The 18,850-nt window shown below is 36.6% G+C and overlaps 1 protein-coding gene across 3 annotated transcripts in view; it reads left to right on the top strand.

The window, feature by feature from the left end:
* Positions 1 to 18,850, top strand: part of DLG2 (discs large MAGUK scaffold protein 2) — a 2,237,713-nt gene that overhangs the window by 344,612 nt on the left and 1,874,251 nt on the right. The window lies entirely within an intron of this gene.

Here is an 18,850-nt window from a genome sequence, read left to right as displayed (position 1 = left end):
GTTGTTTATCAACCTTATTGAAGATTCTGCTAGGAAGAACAGGATGGCAAGACAGGATTAGATGGAGTTAAAGTTGGCTCATGCTAAGACAGAACAAGATAGCAGAATAGCTGGAAGCAATAATGCAAGCCTGGGACACTTCTTGAGGTAAAAAGCAGTTGGGGCAGCTGTGAGCTCAGTGATGAACCTGTCAGGGACTTGTTTTGGTGCTGGTGCTGTTACTTACTTCCTTAACTATTTTTTCCAGGCTGGAATCTTATTTTATGACAGGCACTTTTTATATGTGCTCTAATTCCTCCCAACAACCCTCAAAGATCAGAGTCACAGGCCTAGATAGCTCATAATTCTCTCATGCCAACCTCGTGTACCCTAAGTTGCCTCTCACTTTCCAGGCTTAGATGAAATGACACAGAGCATGTGAAATCTGGCTTGTGAAATAACCATTGGTGGGCCGGATGACACAACACAGAAATAAGGGGGAATTGGTTCTGTATGAAGGTGAAAGGGAAGATTGAGGTACACTACCAGGCTGACACTATATCTCTCCTTTCTCCTCTCTGTGAACTGTTCCACAGTATAGTTTCTCCTTGAAAACCTTCCAAAGAAGTATCCTGTGCAGAGAGAGCTGGTAGGGCAATTCATGGCTTTTCATAAAGCCAATGCAATTATGCATTACACTACATTGCTTTGCATGTTTCTTTGCTCATTTTCTTCTATTGTATTTCCCTTATTACTCCTCCTAAATAAAGGGCTTTTACCCCCTAAAATAAAGTACCCGAAATTTAATTTGCCTCAGGCTCTACTTTATAGGAGACTTGAACTAAGACACACCACTATCATCTGAAATTTGACAAAATTAAAATGTGTATATATGTGTTTATTATATGTATATTTGTATATATGTATATATGCATATATATACACATATAGATATATTTATATGATCCTCTCTGTTTTTGAATCTTTTCCTAGCCGACATGTTTTTCCCTTCAGATAACATCTAATCCTATCCACAGTTATTGTTATTTTTAAAAGGTATTATATTAGGAGTGAGCTTGTGATTTGCTTTATTTTTCTATCATATTAGACACAAATATTTTAGAGTTCAGAATATCAAAAGGAAACAATTAATTACTTTGTATTTTTATCTCCTATACTATCCAGAAAATCAGGAGCCAATTTTGTAGCTGTCATGTTGCTTAGCACAGAGCTTGGCACGTTTTGTGTTCTCACTAAATGTTCCTTGAATAAATATAATAACATCAGTCCACTAAAATTTAGAAGCAGTCTAGTTTTTCTTTAATTTTTGTTTCATTTTGGCGCCATTGCTTAAGCTTTCTGTAAAGTTCCTCCTTTTATACAACTTTTGCTGTGAAATTTTAAACACAGAGGAAGTTGTGTTATAGAAAATTTCAGGAATTCTATTGACTTCTTGTTATAGATCAGATTGATTTTTAAACTACTTTGGAGAGACCCAATGAGTTTTGCAATTGAGGTCATATATATTTGCAGGAAGGTATTATCTCAGTAGGAGTGCAGTTAATGCTCAATAGTTTTTAACTGCCGAGTACAAAAAAAAAGAGAGATACATAAAGTTTTACATGTTAAGAAATAAAAACCAAGAAGTAAATTATTTTACCTTCAGTGATGCTACAGTTTTCAATTATGAATGAATAGGTTCATTCACATTTAAATATTAGTTATGTGATAGCATTTGTAAATTTTTAAATACTTTTCTCCATGCATCTGTGGGGATGCTTTTACATGAAAAACAATTGTAAACACTTTGACTATTGGATATAGACTATGTTACATTATTGTAGTTTATTAATGTACTTAAATGTCCATGAAGAGATATGGAGGTATTTTCATTTGCTGGGAGTCTGTGTAAGTTGATCTATCCTTGTATTTGTTAACATTAGTTGCTATAACAGATAAATCCCAAAATCTCAGTGGCTATTCACAATAAGGATTTATTTCTTATTTATGTCAAAATTTAATGTGACTGTGCATGGTTAGGTAGTTTTCCCTTTAGCATTAATTCAGGAAGTTTAATGTTTTTCATCTTATGACTTTGCCATCTTCAACAAGTAGGTCAAGGGGCTCTGAAGGTCACCCTTTGGATCATTTCCATTCTAGCTAGCCAAAAGAATGAAGGAGGAAGGGGGATCACCTGTGAAAAGTTTTTTCCACTTTTTAAAATCTATTATTTTTTTCTTTCTAAGCATGACTTCCCTGAACCTGTGAGAAGTTTTTATTGGTCAGGTCTAGATGTGACACACATCACATGTGGTCTCATCTCAAAAGCCAGAATTCAGTTATATGGCCACAGTCAAATGCAAAGGAGACCAGGAATTTTGACCTAGATGTATGTCCAAAAGGGTTTTGGTGACTACCAGAAATCTCTGCCATAGTTCCTAAAGAGTATTTTAATTCTAAATAAGTTGAGGGTAGTTTTAAAAATTCATCATTTCTCAATATTTTTCTAAATGTTTTTCTTGCCAAAGTCACATCCATCAATTTAATGATAAAAAGTACTTGCTCTGTGGAAAACAAGTTGGAATGGACATCACACTTCATAGACAGAAAACAATCTCTCACAAGATCTCGAGTGATTTTGAATTTTTTTAGACTCTAAAATATTTATTTTTCCAAGCTCCTAGGTAAGTGAAAGTATTTTTAAAACGTAAATGGAGACAAATCTGCCTTGAATTTTCTCTGGTCAGAATTTTGTTTATCAGAATCAAACTGGAATTTTAGGATCTGGGGACTTAGGAATTTGAAAATCTTTTCATGCTTTCAGCATGAATGTATCATATCTCAATAAAAACAATGATCATTATCAAATTTAATTTATAACATCTCAAAGAATGATAACTGATAAGTTTATAAATTATAACTTAAATATAATTATATTATATATAACTCATAATTATAAAATTATAATTATATGCTTATAATTATAAGCTTATAAATTATAAATTATAATAATTTAAAATTTTACAAAGCTGAGAGATGTCATTTTTAGAATTCCTTATATAGTTTAATATTTGCTACCTAAGTAATATGGATGATATTGTAACAAAATAAAGTATTATCCATTCTTAATTCATAAATATATGCATTCATACAAAACTGAATAAGACACAATGTTTTTTCTTAAGAAGCCCTAATCTTGCTGAGATAATTAATAGAGACAATCAGTGTGGCATATTTTACTATAGAGGAATGTACAGAATGTGGTTAAAACACAAAGATAATTGGCTTTTGAAAAATTAGAAGTTTGTCCCATAAAGAAAAGGGAGAAGAACATTCCTCATAGAGATAAAGAGCACAGGCCAGTGTCATGAAAAAGAATGGTATGTTTAGTGAGTCTCGTGTAACTAGAGACCAATAAAGATATTTGGTATTTTGTGGTTCTTGGCAGCCTACATTACACTATAGAGCTAACCAAGGTTGGCTCTAGTGTGACTAGGGTGGTGAGAAGGCTTTGAAATTCTATTGAATAAAAAATAACGAAGAATGCTTGAAAAGTTCTAGGGGAATGAATGTGTAGAATGAAGTAGGACTTTGGAAAGAGCTGAGCTATCTTCAATATTTGAAGGGCATGTTGTAAAGGGTATAAATTTAGTCTGTGTGGTTCAGAGGAAATAAATAAGACTAAGAGAAAAAGTTATCTATAAGGTTTCATTTCAAACTGTAGACAAGCTCTGAATTAGGAGCTATTCAATGATGGCACAATTTACCTCAGCATGGGTAACCAGAGACCAAGTAATCTTTTGTCAGATTATCATGTAAAGAGGATTATATACTTACTGGAAGATGTTATGATTCTATTGATTTTTGGAAGTATTATAGGATGGACTCTTTAACTGGACTTTGTGGATGTGAATCTGGGCTTCACTGCTTACTATAGGTGTGACTATGGCAAGTTATTTAAACTTTCTATATCTGTAAATAAGGCTAATAACAGCATTGGCCTCAAAGAGTGTTTGTGAAGTTTAACTGAGATAATAAATGGCAAGTACTTACTTTCTGGCCTATGGTAAACATCCTACAAATATTAATCCTCATCATCACCATCATCATCAAATGCTAGGTAAATTAGCCTCATCTATAATGGACAACATTGATATAGATCAAGAGTAGGTAAACATTTCTGTAATGGGCCAAATAGCAAATATTTTAGGCTGCGGGTCATATACAGTCTTTGCTGCATGTTTTTCTTTGCTTATGTTTGTTTGTATTGTACAACATTTGAGAAATGTAAAAATCATTCTTAGCTCATAAGCCATATGAAAACAGACTGTGGGGGCAGGTTTGTCTATGGACTATAGTTTGCCAATCTCTGATCTACATGAATAGATAAATTAATCAAATAAACAACAGCATAGAATCAAGATTAAGCATCTGTGTTTATTAAAATGTTAAGGCTAAAAAGCAGATATTTACAGAGCATACATATATGAGTGGGGCATTTCAGGTCCAAACTTGGAAGAGGAAAGAAGTGCTTGCTTGTTGTAGTCACTTAGATGGAAGAGGAAGAAAGTACGATCACAAAAATGCCTATTATAGCATCAGATATAAATGTTATATAAGAGCCCAGAATAGCACGATGGCTGTAAACATGTCAGATATAAAAGCCAAGTGCCTAATTACAGTTCCCCATCTAGTCTAATCCTGTTACCATTAGCAACAGGGAGGACAGCATCTGGGTTTGCTGTCCCACCAGTCTGATTTTTCTAGTTTTTCTCCCCCTTAGCAGTTTCCACCACTGCAGAGTACTGTAGGGAAAGGGATGCCCAAGACATCTGGTTGTTTTAGGCCAGGCCTCTTGGGTGAAGGGACAGTCCCTGGTGGGACTTTTTATAAGTCAGGATTGGGCCTTAGCTTTGGAAATCCTGCAGTTATTTTTAGTTTATTCAATGGAGATTAACTTCTGAAAACAGACTCATGCTAACCTATGTCTATGAAGTGTGGCTAGCTCCAGAATGAGGGATTGGTTATCTTTACTATTTTCTTCTTCTATCTTCCTGATCAATATTTTGTCTGCCCAGGACACCAACTTTGCCAGCACAAGAATGCTTAGTGAGCAAAGAATTAGACAAAGGGTGTTAGATATTCTCAAGTAATTTGTATCTCAAGCTAAGGCAGTTTGATGGATTACCTTTGTCTATTCTAAGAAACAGGATTCAGTACCTTTCATTCTAGGTAGTGCTGAATTAAGACTGACAAACTCTTAATCCCTCAATTACTTTTCCTATCAGTTACCAATGCATTGTTCCCTTCAACCCAACTGGATGGTTTATAGCTTTCTAAAATGATTGCATCAACATCTCAGAGACTGCTATGTGCCAGGTAGCATGTTATTAGTAGGAATATGGTGATAAACAGAAAGCAAAATCCTGACCCTCAAGGCACTCACAGTTAAAATACAGTGCTATAATTGCTATGCGATAGATAAGCAGAGGCAAACATAAAACACAGAACAAGGTCACCTGACTCAGCCTGCAGGAATCAGGGTAAGATGATACTAGAGGTGAGTTAAGGGATAAAAAGTAGAAGAAATGTTCAGATGGAGAGAATAGTACATGTAAAGAAACAGAGCTGAGAGACTGCACAGCATACCCAAACAAATTCAGGTAAATTTGTGTGTCTCTAGTGATGGGCAGGGGACAGGGAGGATGTCAGGGTGTGGGAATAAAGACATAAGCAGGCTATGAAAGGCCTTGTATTTTATAATAATGACTATATGTTTCATTTAAATGCCTATTGGGAATCTTTTCTTAGTAAGAATTAGATGCAGTTTTTGCAGATTAATAGTTTAATGGTTTATAACTTGGTTTTACTAGAGAATAACTTTTTATTGACTTCATGCTACTTTTTGTTGTTGTTGTTGTTTTCTTTTTTTGGTAGAAAACCCCTATATGGAGTCTGTGGTCCATATATAAAATTGGAATTCATCAGTTTGCTATTACTGTAAAATTGCTACATGATAAGCCATGCCAAAACTCAGTGGCTTAAGATAGTAATCTTTTATTCTCATGGACCTGTGGGTTGTCTCAGGATTAGCTGAGCTGGACTTAGACTGGCTAGGAGGTCTTGGCTGTGCTTATGTTACATTTTTTTTTGCAGGTGGATTGGTATGTGTTATATTTGACTGAGGTGGCTCTGGCACATGTCTCTAAATCTCCTGGGACTGATAGGCTAATTTGAGCATGTCCTTTTCATGGTGATAGTAAATAGAGGAGACTGGACAACCTCTTAAGACCTGGGCTCAGATTGGCATATGATTATTTTCTCCCTATTCTATAGGCCAAAGCAAGTCATAGGACCAAGCCCAACATCAATGGAGTAAGTATATTTGTCTCATGGAAGTGAGGCAAATGGTATCAATGTCTGAATAATGAATAATAATGTTACCCATCATAGGGAAAATAATAATAGCAATAGTAATATTTTGTGTGTCAAGATTAAATAATGAAATAAGTCATGTAAAGTACTCTCTATAGTCTGCCATATAAGGAACATTAAATAAATGCTAGCTAATATTATTATTAGCTAGTAAAGTTTATACAGTAAAGTTAAATAATTTTGCATATTAGAGTCATTTTGAGAATGACACTCTCAAAAGTTTAATTGAAGATAATTTATTAGAGGGGTTTTTTAGACAGATGTGTTCATAGTTAAGGGAAACTACAAAAATCTGGCCATCATCATCACACTTAGGCCCAAGGGACAAAGGGAAGTTTGACCAGGATTCAGTAAGAGCTTCAGCCGCAAGAGAGCGGGTGCTGGATAGGAGCTTTGCTCTTAGAGAGAAGAACACAACCACTGGCAAAAAAATACCCTGACCTTTCTCTTCTATTCTTTGGTTTTCTGCCAGGGCCTCACATTAGCTGATCCCAACCAGAAGCCAAAAGGCAAAGAATCTTAGTGACTTAGTCTGTAGAAATTGGCATCCTGGGTACATTGTGGGAAACAGAAAAGTGAATGGATGATAAGGGATAAATAAGATAACTAGCATACTTTGTGGGTCAGTAAGTTTTTTTTTTTTTTTTAATTCCTTTTCTTCCCCTTAATTTTTTTTTTAATTAGAAACTGGCTTTCTGAAAAGAGTTGTTGCTTTCTCTTTCTTGTTTTTATTTTATTTTATTTTATTTTATTTTATTTTATTTTATTTTTTGAGTCTCGCTCTGTCATCCAGGCTGGAGTGCAGTGGCATGATCTCAGCTCACTACAACCTCTGCCTCCTAGGATCAAGCGATTCTCCTGCCTCAGCCTCTGAGTAGCTGGGATTACAGGCATGTGCTACCACACCCAGCTAATTTTTGTATTTTTAGTAGAGATGGCGTTTCACCATGTTGGCCAGGCTGGTCTCAAACTCCTGACTGCAAGTGATCTGCCAGTCTTGGCCTCCCAAAGTGCTGGGATTAAAGGCATGAGCCACTGCTCCTGGCCTCTTGTTTTATTTTGACATAAGCATCTGTAACTATCAAAAAACATTATAAGTCTAACGTATCATTGGTTTTATTATCCAATTAAACACAAATGAAACTGTGCCTCAATAGAGAGACCAGACTAGATAGCACATGGATAAGGAACTAAATCAGTCTCAGTAAAGAATCTATTTTCAGTTTTCACAGTGGATCAGTACTGTGTCAGGACCAGGAAACATCTCTTTCCCATTGGTGTTGGAAATTATTTTATACTATGGGGAGATTCAACATTCCTGTGAAATTGAGGAAAAGGATCATCGTGGTTTAGAGAAAAATGACCTCATTATGAGTTTGGCTCTTCTCCGCTGTCAGCTAGCCAATGTCTGCTAAAAAAATGCTTGAAAAAAGATTTCCATATAAAGTAGTCATCTTCATAATTAAATTCTACACTAACTGAAAGAGGATTTTTTTTTTTTTTCACAAGCTTAGAATCTGGGCAGCAATTTTAGTTCTTTTTTTCCCATCCTTTACAGTCTGTCAAACTATGTTATGTATTATATATCTCTAACAATCTTTCTTTTATTACTTGTATTGAGTCTTTCTTCTATTTCTTAGATTTCTGTTTTGTGTACTTTTAGTTTTTCCTCCAGTTTTCTTCCGTTCCGTTTTTGGTGGTGTTATTTTGACAGATTGCAGTCACAGGCATTCATTCATACATTTAACAAATGTTTGTGGAGCACACGCCTTGTGACCTAAAGACAGGTCAGCCTCTTCTTTCATTATACTGTGTGGATGACCAACCTGTCTTTGCCTGAAATAGTTTATCCAGTTCCATTATTGCTTATTTCTTGCAGTATTTTTCATCCCCTCTTCTTGCAGGCTCTGCATTTCTTCTTGAGATGACATTGACTTTGTCATGAGTTCCCAAATTCACAACTTTCGTTAGCATAACATTGCTTTACTAATAGAATTTAGAGCTAGGGAGTCTTCAGTCTTCCAGGTTACATTAAAAAAGGTTAAACTGGCTGGGTGCAGTGGCTCACGCCTGTAATCCCAGCACTTTGGGAGGCCAAGGCGGGCGGATAATGAGGTCAGGAGATTGAGACCTTCCTGGCTCACACGGTGAAACCCCATCTCTACTAAAAATACAAAAAATTATCCGGGCGTGGTGGCGGGTGCCTATAGTCCCAGCTACTTGCGGGAGGCTGAGGCAGGAGAATCACTTGATCCCAGGAGGCAGAGGTTGTAGTGAGCCAAGATCGCATCACTGCACTCCAGCCTGGGCGACAGAGTGAGACTCCATCTCAAAAAAAGAAAAAAAAAAGGTTCAACTACTGACATACGTGTGGTCAGATCTCCACTAATAGTTCCTAAAGGGTTGGAAGGGCTCTTCAGCCCCGTTCACCTGGCAGCAACAAGTAAATCTGGACAGATCATAGTTAATCTCTAGGCCAAGAGCCTGAGACTAGGCTTATTTGCCAGCTATATATTTTTAATATCCATCTCAAACATTTATCTCCATCGCTCCTACTTTGGTCAGGCATTTTATAGAACGTAAGCTCTGTGAGAGAAGGGCCCTTTTTGTTTGCTGCATCTGAAGTACACAAAGTAGTGGCAGGTACATGGAAAGTACTCAATAAATATTTGTGGAATAAATATATCATAAATGGTGGTGGCATAGAAGAGACCTACAGATGAAGCTGAAACCAGGAGGAGGGGAAGTAAACTCACATTTAATGAAATTCTATTATGTGTCAGGCATCGTTCTCTATATAATTTAACCTTACAATAATTCTACAAGATGGGTATTTTCTGTATTTTATGTGAGAAGATTGAATCTCATAGAAGTTAAGTAACTTGTCCACAGTCACACAGCTAGTTGGTGGCAGAGCTGGGACTCAAACCCAAGTTGGATTCTGGAGTGTATCTTCTTTCCTCTCTACATTCCCTACTTGTGATCAAGGAACATATGAAAATAAAGGAGCTGGTCTATGAGAGGAGTTAGATATATACTAAGTGCTGCACATTTTCTGTGACATTACAAACATTTTTGTGTTTTCCTTTCACAGTATAAAAGAAAGAAATCCAGCCGGGCGCGGTGGCTCACCCCTGTAACCCCAGCACTTTGGGAGGCCAAGGTGGGCAGATCACGAGGTCAGGAGATCAAGACCATCCTGGCTAACATGGTGAAGCCCCGTCTCTGCTAAAAATACAAAAAATTAGCCGGGCGTGGTGTTGGGCACCTGTAGCCCCAGCTACTCGGGAGGCTGAACCAGGAGAGTGGCGTGAACGCGGGAGGCGGAGCTTGCAGTGAGCCAAGATCGCGCCACTGCACTCCAGCCTGGGCGACAGAGCAAGACTCCGTCCTCCCCCACCCCAAAAAAAAGAAAAGAAAGAAAGGAATCCAAAGCTTATTTCAGATTCTCTGGATAACCACTTTATAACTAAGCACTGCTGCAGATTTCCCAGAAGGCTTGTAGTTGCGCTTGTGTTTACTGTTTGGTTGGAGAGAAGTGGTACTCTTTAAATGTCACAGGCTATTGTAAAGACAACAGAGGTGGACTTAATCTATAATCACTGCTTTATACCACTCTAAGGCCAAGTTACCACAGTCAGTATCATTTATGTGGAAAGTAACAGCTTAGTTTCAGCCAAACATTATCAGTACCCTGTGATATTTGACAAGTACCACTCCTTATTCAAGTTTGAGAAACAGTGATGTAGTTGCTTGTGAATTAGTATATGTCTTTCATTAGATTGCAAGCTTCTCAAAACTAGAAACCATGTCATAATTATTTTGTAATCCCTTACTCTATTCCCTAATACCTAGCACAATACATGGTCATTCAATCATTCAACAAATATTTACTGAGAACCTACAATTCCAGGCACTATTTTTAGGCCTTGGTAATATAGAATTGAATGTACCTGGAAAGATACTTGTCCTCATGGAGTGTACATTCTAACAGGGAGAAGACAGACAATAAATAAATTTAAAAATATGGAAATAAAAGGCTTACATATTGAATAAATGCTATGGGGAAATAAGCAGACAAATCATTTCCATTTTCAACTTTCTACTGATGCTGATGTTGTTAAAGTCAGCAATGACTTCCATGTTGTCAGATCCCCTGACTGCTTTACTGACCTTTTCTGTTTAATCAAGAAGTATTCTGTACTATAGGTTGAGTATCCTTTATCTGAAATGCTTGCAACCAGAAGTGTTTTGGATTTCAAAATTTTTTAAAGTTAGTTGATCATCCCAAATCTGAATACCTGAAATCTGAAATGCTCTAATGAGTACTTAGTTTGAGCATCATATTGGCACTCAAAAAGTTTCAGAATTGGGGGCATTTCATATTTCAGATTTGGGATTTGGGATGCTCAACCTGTATAATCTCTTTTTTAAAAATATAGAATTGTGTTAAATAAAATTCTTGGACCTTGAGTTAGTCTCTACTGTGCATTTTCTCAGAACCTAGGATTTACCTTTCTTGCCCCCGCCGCCCTGCTTTTTGCTTTGTGGTTTTCTTAAATTAATTCTGAAGTTTATACCCAATCTCTTCATGGAAACTACAAGCTCCTTGCAAGCAGAGGGTATGTTTTCTACTTCTCTACTTTCCTTTTATATTGCTGTATGTATAGTGGATGAACAATAACATTCAACTTGATTAATGTACCTCTGCTCTCTGGTTTGCCATAGTTTTTAAGCTATGTTCCTTGAAAATGTAGGGTTCCACAGATCTAACCCAAGCAGGATCTGCTAGGTCTAACAACAAGACTTCCTCTTCCTTTCTTCAATAGAGCAGTTTTATTTACTTTTAGCCTTATTTATTTGGGTTTGTCTAAGATTTTGTTTGACAAAAAGGTCTGATTCCAACCCTCCACAAAAAAATATTTTGGAAAAACCATGTATAAAATTTCATTAGGTCCTGGAAATTGACCAGTACACATTTGGAGGGTATGCCTTCTTTGATCTGGTCAAGGAGAGACATTTAATTTCACTTTTTAAATAAAAGTAAATGAAAACTAAATAGCAGAACTTCAAAGTTAACAGAGTCTTTAATTTTTTCTTGTTCAATTATCCATTTCTTTCAAATGAGGGAACAGAGGTCAGAGAGTTGATGTGATGTTTATAAGGCCAGATAGCTAGTTAACGGCAGTTGGGACTAGAACTCAGATCTCTAAGTCTTTCTAGCACCCCATACTACATGCACACACAGACATACACGCACAGACACAATTTCTGATCTTAGTATCACCTCTGATACATGATAGTATGGTAACAGAAATTATAGAGATTGGGAGACATGAATACAATGCATAGCTATGCTGCATTGTGACTTTTATATCAACCTGGGTAATAAGGGGAACATACATAGATGTGTGTACATTGCATATAAATAGCACTTAATAAATATTTATTTAATTACATGGACCAAGATATTTAAATATATGTTCCCATATTCTAATATTCTTTTCTCCCTCTGCTATTATTATCATCATTTCTCATGGTCAAAATTCACAAAGAGTGATAATGAAATCTATGTACAGTAAGATGCCAGAGATATGATTAAGATATGTATGGTAGGGTAACAATTCCAAGGTTGGAAAACATAACTTTCAGCCATGTACTTCACAACCAGGCCTGAGCATACATTTTAGTTCCAGAGCACCACCTTCCTTGTGTTCAGTTTTCTTTAAGTAATGGGGATTTGCTGTACAAATTCAGGCGGAAGTACAAAAGGCAGGGATCTAAACAATGTATGAAGCCTAAAGTGTCCTTCCAAACATCAAATAAGCTCTAACTTAGGATAGTGGTTAAGAGCAGGGTTCTGGAATCAAACAAATCTGGGTTAGAATCCTGGTTCCATCACTTACTAAAGGAGTGACTTTGTGCGCTTTCTTAACTTTGCTCTGTCTCAATTTTCCTATTTGTGACATGGAGATGAGGAGATGATAGGTAGTTGAACTTACTTCATAGATAGTTGCAAGGTTTAGGTACAATAATGCATTTGAATTTCTTATCGTGTCTGGAATATAGTGAGGGCTCAATAAAAGTAAGCCTTTATTGTGATTGTTCTTGTTATTGTTGTAGTTGCTGTTGTTATTAGCCACCAGATTATTCTAGTATATCCTCAACAGCCATTCTTCCAAATCTCATCTCTACTACTATGTTGAATGTGCAACTCTCTGTTTTGGCTTCTATTCCTTGAAATTATCAACTAACTGACTGTTTTTTGTTTGTTTGTTTAAACTTTTCAAGTGAGAGTATCCAACTGAATTAGCCTATCACCACTGGTGTAAGGCAGAATTCTTATACCAGGCCATTTCATACCTGCTGGCCCATCTAGCAATTGACTAGTCTCAGGTCAGGTGTTCAGAAATCACCAGTCAGTCTGGGATAGCTTATATGTAGGAAATCCTTCAGAAGGGGAATATAGGCTCAGCAGGCATTCTGACACTTCCTAAAAGATGATGACATAGTTCTTACCTACCACCTTGCCTGACTAGTATAAGGAACATACAAAAAAAAAAAGCCAAATTTTAATATTTTCATTAATAACAAATGTGATGTTTAAATGAGTAAAACATGTTATTTGTTTATGTAATAGTATTATTAGTGAACTTAGGCAGCAGACAGAAAGAAGGTTGGAAATAACAGACCAAAAGTCACTCAGGGCAAAATCATTATTTGTGATATGTTAGTAGCGTCTGTCCAAGTTTCTGACAAAAACTAGTTACCTAAAGAACAGAATGTGGAGTCGGCCTTCCAGAATCCTATTGATTCTACCTTCCGGTGAATTATAGGTAGTTATGCAGCTGCTTGGAGAGATTTCTTCCCATGACAATCTGACCTCATGTGCTCTTAAGATAATTTTGTGCTGAGTGTTGCCACTATACTATTTGTATTAATTATCTCAGGCTCAAATAATATAATAAAATAATATTACATTATTTTATATCAAATTATATTATATCGAATAATAATAATAAAATTGTATCTCAAGTAATACAAATACTATTTGTATTATTATCTCCTTTCTAAAGGTAGAAAAGGAAATAATAACACAGAGAGAATAGCCGTTTTCAAAATGAATCAATTTTATGACAGGACGGATGAGTATTTTTCTTACATCATCCATAGCTAAGTTCCAAAGCACAACTAGAAAAAATGTGGCAGCTGCTAGTTATGCGTCCATTAGGGATAAGGTTTGGATGTGCTTGGCATCTGCCCGCATAGTGACTGTTAGAAACTTATTTTTATACTTCTAGGTCCAGAATGAGCTATGACTGTAGTGGAAAGCTTCTTGGTTTGGGAACCAGGAGATTTAAGTCCTGGTTCAGTCACTACTGGCTTTGTGTTCTTGGGGAAGCCACCTAATTCACCAGCCTTAGTTTTTTTCATCTCTACAGTAAGCAGATTGATAAGATGATTTTCAGCCCCCTCACAGTTCTAGCCTTGCATAATCGAGACTCACAAACTCCTTTACTTTTTTATATTGGTCCATTCAATGCTTTACTTCCAGATCATGCCATTTTAATTTTATGCCTCTGTCTTTTGTACCATATATTTGCTTTACATATCCATCCATTCATTGATTGATTCTCTCATTCCACCTTTATCAAACATATATAGTCTTTCTGGCAACAATGATACAAAATTTACTGACATGATCAATACTTTCAAGGTCCTAAAAACTGAGTACAGAATACAACAGTCTACCTACCTGCCTGCCTCTCCAGCCTTATCTTATACCACTCTCTTTGTCCTTCTCTAATGATTTGGTTTTTTGTTTTGTTTTGTTTTGATATGGAGTCTTGTTCTGTCACCCAGGTTGGAGTGAAGTGGTGTGATCTCGGCTCACTACAATCTCTGCCTCCCAGGTTCAAGCAAGTCTCCTGCCTTAGCCTTCTGAGCAGCTGGGATCACAGGCATGCACCACCACACCCAGCTAATTTTTGTATTTTTAGTAGAGATGAGGTTTCATCTTGTTAGCCAGGATGGTTTTGAGTTCTTGACCTCAAGTGATCCTCCTGCCTCTGCCTCCCAAACTGCTGGGATTACAGGCCTGAGTCACTGCGCCCAGCCTTTAATCAATTTTTTAAAGGTCTTTGTCATGCTTTCTCCTCCCTCAGGTTCTTGCATGTTCTCCATCTCTTCCACTTCCCTGTCCTCAAACTCCCATGCCTGAAAATACCTACTAATCCTTCTGTCTCAGTTGAATGTTCTTCCTCCTTTAGGAAATAAACTCCCTAGAACAGGCTTTCTGTCATGTATTCTCATTATACTCTATATTCTTTTGACCTGATATTCACTGACACTATAGTAATAACTTGATTCAACTATTGCATATGTCCAGAAAGAAAATTTTGCTTCTTTACAACATGAAGCTTCATTCACAACATGTGCTTCATTCACAACATGAATGTCCATGGATCTCCAAGGATTCTGCAGAATTTGAATTTTCTTTCCCATCTATCTGTTCATACAGAGTATGAATGTCTGAGAGTCCGTCTCTGATGGGCATAAGGGGTATCTCCTTTATGGTTTTCCTGTATCTTTCTCATTTTACTCCTTGTTTGTTTTGCCTGCCCCAGACTGTAGCTTTTCCTGTAGTTATTCCATTTACTGTATCCCTGAGGAGTTGGAGGGGCAGTATCGGGTTCTCAGGTCTCTACATCTTTGAAGATTGTTTTAGCCCTTCAGGTACTCTAGAGTGAAAAGTCTCTTAACACCAACAAACCTTTCTCTGCCTGACCCATTATAACTTTAATGTGTTATTGTGCTAATACACATTTTGTTTTGTTGCTCCCATTTATCAAATATCTCTTCCCATGAAGATAATTGAAAGTGAAGTATGGAAATTTGTCATATTTTGCTTAATTAGTCTTCTTTGTTTCTGCTAGACTGTTAGTTTTTATCATAGCAGAGGCTACTCTGTCTTATTCACTGCTGTATCTCAGTATCAGGCACACAGTCAATACTTAAGAAATATTTGTTGAAGAAATGAGTGAATGAATAAAAGGTGGGAAAGATGAACCAACCAATTTACTATTACCATATAATATGAGGCATTCTATAGCATAGATATATTATATCTGTATTTCGATATATTATAGCAAAGAAGATAATGTGTGTGTTATAGTTTTATAAATCATAAAACACTATTTAGCTACTTTGGTAAGAGACTAGTAAGCTCTATACAGTACTGAAATGTTTTTCAAAGTGCGGTCCCTGGACCAGCAACACCAGCATTGCATGGGAATTTGTTAGAAAAGTAAATTTTAGACCCTACCCTAGACTACTGAATCAGAAATTCTGGTTCAGAATACGGCCCAGTAATCTGTTTTTTAACGAGCTCTTTGGGTGACTTTGGTGCATGATAAAATTTGACAGCCACTGCTTATGTGAGATAAAAAATGGAGTGTAACTTAGTCTTTAACTTTGCAAAATTTACATGTAGGGAAATAAAACATATATACCAATGACACAGGGTCATAAGAATCACAAGATAAATGCAAAGTGCAAAGGCAATAATGGGGAGGAAGGGAGAAATAACTTTTGGTGAAAGAGGCTTCAGGGAGAAAGAATCTTTGAGCTGGAACTGCTGAGTCATGGTCCATAAAACATCCTAGATGACAAGAAAAACAAGATGAAGAAACAAAATCCATGTTAACCCGGAGCAAAACAAAGAAAATCTAGCAATTACTCCAGACATAAAGAGTAAGTTTGTAATAGTTAACACCACAGACTTTGGAGTGAGACATATGTAGTTCCTGTCCCAGCTCTGCCAGTTATAAATTAAGCAAACTGGGCAAACGTCTCAACCTCTCTCTTCCTGAGTTTCTTCCTATGTAAAGGGGTGAAATAATTGTACCTATCTCTTAGGATTATTGAGAATAGTAAATGTGATAATGTACATACAATGCTCAACTTGCTATGGTATGTTTGATAAATGGCATTTATTGCTAACACAAAAATAGACTATTGAAATTGAAAATTGGGTGAGGGGTTTGCATCTAGACAACCACAACGAATTTACATCTTCTATGACCTAGGTGTAATTTTCTTTGTTTTTTAGAAATAATTTTTAATATTTATTTTTAGGGCATTAAATTTTTTTTTTGAAATAATCTCAAATGTGAAAATATAGTACAGCACTTAAAAAAAATCTCTTGACCCATATGAGTGTTAAGTGACCAACTTGTTCCATTTCCTACTACTACATTAGTGTGTCTCCTGGGAACAAGGGCAATCTGTTATATAGCTGCAATATTACCATCAAAATCGGATGGTAGTATTGCGAATATTGGTATTAATGGGAAATTAACAGATGTCCCAGTTAGATGTGCTTTATAGCAAAGAATTTAGTTCAGAATCACATGTCATCTTTAGTTGTCATGTCTAATTTCCTTAATTCTGTGGCAGACCCTCAGCTTTTACTTTTTTCTTTTTTGTGTGACTGACATTTCTGAAATAGGAATATTACAGAAGCGAGTCTGTGATCTTTTCATTGCGTCCTATCAGGTGGCACAAATTAGATTTGCTACATTTGCTTATGATGTTCACTTTGAGCACACAATTGAGGTTGTGTTTTCCAGGCTTCCCCACTGTGAATTTATTTTCCCTTTTGTGTATATTTGTACTCAGACAAGCTTACATCTATATTAGTATCTATATTTATCCATCTATATTGAAAACAATGAGTTCACACTGATTACTCCAGTTCCAGTCTAATACTATATAATTCATTGTAGTTTTCTCTACTGCCATATTTTCACTCTCTTTTCTGACAGATTCAAATTATCCTTATTTTATTTACTTATCTGACCAATCCTTCTGTATGTAACCAGTCTCCTATTGTTTCTGCCACACTAGCACAGATAACCTCCTCACCAAACTCATGCTCTTGCAACCCTTGCTAGGTCACTGCTCTGCATGGGAGACCTCGTCACTCTACTTAGCTATGACAAAGTACTTCAGCCCCTTCCCACCACATGGACGCCCTCCTCATACTACTCAGGTTTTAACTCTATGCTCAAACATTATGTAGCCTATTTGGCCTTCCTTAACTTGTTTAATTCCAACAGCCCATATTAGCCTACCCGTCTTCAAGGACTCTTTCCTCACTCTGTCAGGCTCTGTAACTCAGCTGTGGTCTGCCTCCATACATGGATACCTTTCTCATCTAGATTAGGCCCTGAGCCAATCTGACACCCTGCTCTGGACCACTATAGCTCTGTTCTCCAAACTTCTTCACCACCAGAGTAGACTTTGCTCTACTTCACCCAGTGGCTTTGGGACTGAATTGTTCAGGAAGGGAATGAAAGGGAAAGGGAAAGGGAAAGGGAAAGGAAAAGAATGAATGGAATGAAAAGAGAAAGAAGAAAATATGAGAAGAAGCTCATAGATGTATTTTTCAATAAAGCAAGAAGAAACATTACTATTTTCCAAAGATTGTTAGTGGAACTATCAGCATAGTTTTCCTTGTCTGGAAGCAGGCAGAATGGCCTGCTGGTTTGACTCTGGGTCCTGTGTGGCTTTCCAGTGGTCTCAACATTATCGTAAAACATTAGGCAGTCTGAGAGAGAACTAGAAAGCTTCATGTCATACTTGAGGACTGCAGTGGATCGGATAGTTCTTGCAACATAAAAACTATTTGTCTTATGTGCCTGATGCCAAAGATTCCCCCAAAGTCTATTATTTCATAGCTGTTTTGCCATCTTTTTCTCTTCTGCTTCTTATTTTCTGTTAAAGTTAGTTCTTATCCTCTGGAAAAATTTGTTACAATATTATTGCATAACTAATATTTATTGAATACCCTGTGTTCACAGCATGTAAAAAGCAAATCTGAGAGGCCAATAGAGTCAATTTGTAGCAACCTCTTTAATATTTGTCTCCTAGCTTAACTATACTGAAAGTCTATAGCTACTTCTATGCATAAGCATTCTTGTCTCCCTTGGCATTCATCAGCTGGAAAGATATGATCCCTGGAGTCCAAACTCTCATTCTGTTTGAGATTTTGCTGATGGAAAGAAACCAAATAGCTTCAGCTAAGCACTGCGCTGTTGAGATTAGTTAAAATATCCTTGGTAACAGGTCTTGGAAAGTTTTTGAGAATTCCTTAGGTTTGATATTCTTTCCATCTGGTGATATGAAGAATTTTCTAAATGATATTCTAGTCATGCATTTGACAATAAAATATGCTTGTTTTAGCACTGATATTATTTAATTAACCCCTAACATTCTATTATGGATACTGGTGCAGCATGTTGCAGTAAAGGGTGTAGGCTTCAGTGTCAAATGTGAATTCTAATATTAGCCTTACCATTGTCCAGCCTGGTGACCTTGAACCAGTCTCAGTTTCTCCATCGCTAACATAGGTGTAATCATACATGTCTCATAA

The sequence above is a fragment of the Piliocolobus tephrosceles genome, chromosome 13, assembly GCF_002776525.5.
Source record: "Piliocolobus tephrosceles isolate RC106 chromosome 13, ASM277652v3, whole genome shotgun sequence".
Classification (NCBI taxonomy): domain Eukaryota; kingdom Metazoa; phylum Chordata; class Mammalia; order Primates; family Cercopithecidae; genus Piliocolobus; species Piliocolobus tephrosceles.
Note: the sequence above shows the minus strand (reverse complement) of the source record. Positions and strands in the feature narration are given on the sequence as shown.